We start from the raw sequence: 6,000 nt of genomic DNA, 5'->3' as shown, positions 1-6,000 counted from the left end.
ATTATATTTATCTAGGCTTTTCTTACTTTCTACCCTAAGAAACATGTTTCCTTGGGCCGGGCTGTCCATACAAACAGGGTCCCCCAAGATTGGGAGCACCGACCAGGATTTCTTGCAGATTGGGTGGCCGTTCTCATCTGACCCAGCCAAGATGTAAGAGCAGAACCCAGAAGAATTCCCAGTCACCCCCGCGCCGCGCGAGCGATAAATCAACAGGCCCGTGATGTTGCCAAACGACATCGGCGTCAGAGGCCACGGGCTCGCTGTGCAGAGGTGGTGGGCTCGCGGGTATCCCGTCTCCCTTCAGTTCCCTGGATCCTGGAGAAAGGAGCCTTGGAGTCTTGCCCAAGATTTTACAAAAAGGCAGACTCGTGCCTGTCCTTCTTTGGTCTGGGTTTGTCCTGTCTGGGCGATGGGGCTGCTGATGGATTTCCCCAGGGAGGACAGCCAACCTGTGCTGTGAAACATCCTTAGGGAAGGTCCAGGAAAAGGCAGTCATGCCTGGATTCTCCCGGAGGCTCTTGGAGCACCTCAGAAACTGGTGGCTGTGTCCTGAGCCCTGCCTCCTGGGAGGCTGCTGAGTGGAGAGCACAGGGGTGTGTCCACACGACACTGGGGCAGCAGGACTGTCCCAGGCAAACCAGGCCATGTGATCGCCCTGCATGCTTTATTCTTCTCCGGGGGGGAGCACAGGGTCAGGAAGTTTTCCCAGAGAAAGTGAGCGCTTGCAGGGCTGAGGTTCTGCCGGGAGCTGCCCGGGCGCACAGGGAACGTGTGGGTCGAGGAGGAAAGACACAGATGAACGCGTTGTCCACATGCCTGGGGGTGGTCACGGCCGTTTCACAGCCTGAGACGGACACCCAAGGAAGAGCAAAGCCCTTGGATCATCAGGGCCAAGACACTCTGAAGGAACCGGGGCTGAATTTGTATTGTGAGTCTCTGCTCGTCACCAAGCATTTAAAATAATAATACGGGGAAATTCCCTGGCCGTCCAGTGCTTAGGGCTCCACACCGTCAACGCCGAGGGCCCGGTTCAATCCCTGGTCGGGGAACTAAGATCCCGCACGCCGCCCAGCATGGCCAAATAAATAAATAATATTCATGACAACCAGACAGATCATGGGGAGGATTTTGAGATGCAGAGAAATATCAAATCGCTGTGTCGTGCACCAGGAGCTAACAGGGCTGTCGGTCAATCGTGATTCAAAAAACAACCCAAAAAACTGATAAAGAGATCAGATTTGTGGTTCCCAGAGGCAGGGGGTGGTGGGAGGGGAATTGGATAAAGGCAGCCAAAGGGTACCAACTTGGAGTAGAAGATGCTAAGTACTAGGGACGTAACGTACAACGTGATAGTGAACGCTGCTGTCCGTTACCTAGGAAACCTGCCAAGGGAGTAAATCCTAAGAGTTCTCATCACAAGGAGAAAAGTTTTCTATTTCTTTACTATTCTAGCTATACGAGATGATGGATGGTCACTGAATTTATCCTGATAATGATGTATGTGAGTCAAGTCATTATGCTGCACACCTTCAACTTCTACAGTGCCCTATGTCTGTTACATCCCAGTAGGACTGAGAATAAATGATATCAATGCTAACAAATAACTGCCGAGCACCAGCTGCCCATTGGGGTCTTTACAGCAGCCCCCCTTACTCTCCCCAGTGGCTGAAGGCTGTAGGGCTATGTTCACCTCTTTTGCACGTAGGTGACCACTGGGCGGTAACCAGCTTGGTGACCGTGTGACCGTGATCCAGACCCCGGTTTTCCTCGTGTGTGCAATGAGGGCTGGGACCAGCTCCACACTCTCAAAGCTTCCCACGGAGGTGCCCCTGCCAGCAGAGAGGGGACGCGCCGCTCCCGGGAGCTCGGAGCGTTGGCGGGATCAGTCACTCCCAGGGCTCTGAAGTCTTTGGTTTTATTATAAAAGTTTGTTTAAGTTTCACGTTCTCCTTCACAGATGCCTGTGTTTGTTTTAATAAAAAGATAATGTTGAAAATTATTTACAGTAAGAGAAACAGAGGTTCTTGGGAAGGGTGTCCTGCCAGCCTCTGTGGACCCTGGACTGACAAGCCCAGCAAGGGGCCTGGGGTGGCTCTAAGGCTCTTCCCAGGATTGATCTGCCTGGATCTCCCGGGGGGTCTCCCGGGATCTCCCTGGATCTGCCTGGATCTCACTGGATCTCCCTGGATCAGATCTGGCTCTGCAGTGCTGAGGCTGTGACAGGGGTCTGAGGGATGGCCCCGCATTCCTGACCGGGACCCTCAGTCCCTGTCTTCATGTTTCCCGAGGAGGAGTCCCAGAGCCTCTCTCGGGGTTTGCAGGAGAAATGAGCCTGATGGCCAAAGATAAAAGAAAGGGCAGAAAAGTCCATGTGTAAACGTCAGGAGGATAAAATGCTTGGAAGAAAGAAAGGGGGAAATCCACCTGGAGAGGAACAAGGGTACTATGGGGGCTCCAACAGGGAAATGTGTTCCCATCTTCAAGCTGCCCTTTACACTGTGAACCACAAGGAATGTTCCAGGGAGCTTGGAAGGTGATTCAGAAATTCCTCAGGGGGAGGCCCGCGGCTGGGTCCTCAGGGTGTTGTGAAACGGGCTGTATAATTTTCAGTTAAATCCACCACTTCCCCTTCCCCGCCCCCTGGCCCGATGGCCTTGTGAGGCCGCTTCCCTCTCAGCAGCCTGCATCCACACCAGGCCGGTGTGGGCAGGGACTGGTGTGGGCAGGGAGACAGGAGGCACCGGGAGACGGGAAAGGAGGGCCCGGGGCCTGGCAGCTCCAGGGAGAAGTGTGGCCAGGCAGTCTCTCCGGCAGACCTGCCTCCTCTGCTTCTGATCCGTTCCCTGTCCTCCTGTCGAGGACCCTCCAACTTCCCTGTGGTCATCCGGCCAGACAGCAGAGGTGTAAGCAGTGAGTAGCTTGAAAATAACCAAGCTTTAGGCAAGAGCTTTGACGCCTCTGGTCCATCAGGGTCAATTGTATGAAATGGGACCCCGAGACAGAAGAAAGGACTGGACGACAATCCAAAGATCAGCTCAAGAGACAGAGTTTACTCTTTATAGGACGGCCGCAGAGGGCAGGGCTGTGGCTCGGTCTCCTTTGTAGCTCACACGCGCCTTGCCTGGAGAGGTGCTTGGCTTTACTTTGTTTTTTTATGTTTTACGAATTCCAGCACCAAAGAGTTCATTCCAGTTTGCAGGGTAAGAACCGGGAGCGAGACTGCCACCTGCCGGCCAAGTTGTGAATCACACTCTCAGGGACCTCCTAGCTTAAGCAGCCCTTCATCCTTTGTCCACTGGGATCACTTGCTACTTAAATTTTGACTCTCACTTGAGGCATCCTAGGCTCCTAGCAGAGAAGCCAAAAGTCCTGGGACGCTGGTCAGAGAAAAAGGCCTTTGAAGGTAGTGGAAGCTTGTTTTGCTCAGGGCCCTCCTGTCTCCCTGGGATCGTCTTCCCCCTCCCCCAAGCAGCACCCCCTCTGTGCCAGGCGCTGGGCTGTAGACTCGGGGCCTCCCAGGGCCGGGGGACATGCGGGCGCTGAACGGGGTGCAGGAGGCCGGCGCAGAAAAGAGCACTGGGGGCTCAGGAGGGAGGCTCCCCTGCAGGAATCCGAGACAGATTCACCTGAGCTACCGCGCACGCTGACGAGCGGGACCACACAGAAGTGGACAGACTGGAACCTGCCGCTGCGTAACGAGTCGCCCCAAGCTCAGCAGCTTGAACTGCAGCAGTCACTCACTTTTCTGTCTCGTGGTTCTGGGGTTTATGAGCTCAGCTGCATAGTCCTTCCTCAGACCATACATGTGATGCAGTCAGGTGATGCTTAGCTGGGGTCATCAGGGGGACTTTCCTGCTCACGTGGCCGGCGGCTGGCGCTGGCTGGTGGCTGGACTGTTAGCGGGGACCCCCACGTGTAAGCTCGCCAGGCAGCCAGGCGGGGCTACAAGGGCAAGTGTCCTGGGAGAGAGGAAGCCAGGAGGAAGCTGTCTGGCCTTTTGCCAACCAGCCTCAGAAGGTGCAGAACAGAAACCACCCCACCCCCCCCCCCCCCCACCCCCACCCCCCGTGCTCTGCTGACAGTCTCCAAGCCCCACCCAGTTTCAAGGAAAGGGGACACAGACCCTGCCTCCTCATGTGCACCGTGGCAAGGTTCTAGAAGAGCATGTGGGATGGAAACACAGCCCTTTTGGGAAAAGACAGTTTCCAGAGGTGGTTGGGTCACTCCAGGTGGATCCCTTCAGCTACGATGCATTCAGAGATGCATTTCCTAAGGAAGAAAGTTTCTACAGGTGGGGTGTTGCCAAGAAAAAACATGAGGGTTTAGAAGTATCCGCTGAGCCGTCCTCACTAAGGCTTGCAAAAACCTTTCTCTGAAAAGGAGCCTCAGAGAAAGAGGTGGATGCAGGCTGCTCTCCCGAGGGGCTGTCGGGGACTCTGGCTGGCGGCCAGCATCGACCAAGGCAAGGGAGTAGTGGCCTCTGGGGGAGGGGGCCCGTGCAGCGAGGTTCTGCCGAGACGGACTCCAAGAGGGAGAAGAATCCAGTTGGTGTCACCACAGCCAGTGGCCAGGTAGAGCCAGCGACTCTGCCCCGCTGAGTCTTCTCAAGCAGCCACGGGCAGAGCGCAAAGCGGGAAGTGATCAGTAAGGGGAGGCTGCAGCACAGCGAGATGAGGTATGGCCGTGGTCACGTGGAAGCTCCCTGTGTGGGTGTCACACAGGCGCCGGGAGCGGTCCTCGTGCAGAGTGAGACCCTGCTCGGAAAGCTGACACAGCCCGCCGTGAGAAGGCAGGATGGCACCGCAGTGCGCAGGGAGCGAGAGATCGAGGACCACAGCGGAGCGCGAGCGCCCACGGGCTGGTTGGGGGCAGGCCCGGATGCCCAGAACCCTCCGTGTCACCCACCAGCCTTCAGGGAAGGATGGCTGAGACTGCTTCAAAGGCTGGACGAGCTGGGATGGCGAGATCGAGCGTGGCTGTCTGGGAAGGGGGATGGGGGTGGGGCTGGCCCTCGGCAGTAGCCGAATGTCTCGGAAACAAGCTTCCCGAGGCACCGCGTTTGGGCCCCGAGACCCAAGGGAAGGGGACCGCGGCTCCTCTCTCTGCGGAGCCTGGGGCCCAGCCTGCAGAGGACTGGTCCCGCTCTCTCTCCAGGACGCGGAATGCTAAAGCCCATCGCCTGTGTTTTCCACTTTAGAGCACTGGCGGGCATCACCCGAGCCCCCTGCGGGCAGCTTTATGCTACTTTAGGAGGATTAGGTTGATTCTTTGTAGTCTGGGCTGCACAGACGTGGTCCCAGCCAAAACTTCCTTTGCTACAAAGGGCTACAGAGAAGCATGAAGTTGGGGACAGAACTGTGTCTTGGTCAACTTCTGCATGTCCAGTGTCTGAGATAGTATCTGGTCAGAGTGTAAAAAGGAAAGAAGAAAAAAAAAGAAAAGGAAGGAAGGAAGAAGAACAGAGTCAGATTTTAAAAAAAAGAAAAAACTGTGCCTGGTGTCCTAGTCACACCTGATCTGGTCAGTTCAGGAGAGCCAGAGGAGTTCTAGAAACATCCATGACCCAGACAGTATATGCTGAGTCCAAAAAGAAAGCTGCAGAACACACAGTATGATTTCATATGTATAGTTAAAATAGTCTGGGCATGTAGAGTGTATAACATAGTAAAAGCATAAAGAGATGTATGGGAATGGTTAATGCCAAGTGCAGAATAGTATCCCCTCTGTGGGGAGAGAGAAATTCAGGAGGGGAGGAGCTTAAACTATGTTCTCGCACTGCTTTATTTCTTACACCGTATGGTGTTCACAGGTGTGATGGTTAAATTTATGTGTCCACTTGACTGGGCCACCGGGTGTCCAGATATTTGGTCAAAATTATTCTGGGTGTTTTTTGGATGAGATTAACATTTAAATTAGTAGACTGAGTAAACCAAATTGCCCTCCCTAATGTGGAGGGGCCTTGTCCAATCAGCTGAAGACCTGGATAGAGCAAAGGGG

Source organism: Delphinapterus leucas, chromosome 1 (genome assembly GCF_059928025.1).
Source record: "Delphinapterus leucas isolate spDelLeu-1000000601 "Yukka" chromosome 1, BTC_Dleu_Yukka2, whole genome shotgun sequence".
In the NCBI taxonomy this organism is placed as follows: domain Eukaryota; kingdom Metazoa; phylum Chordata; class Mammalia; order Artiodactyla; family Monodontidae; genus Delphinapterus; species Delphinapterus leucas.
Note: the sequence above shows the minus strand (reverse complement) of the source record.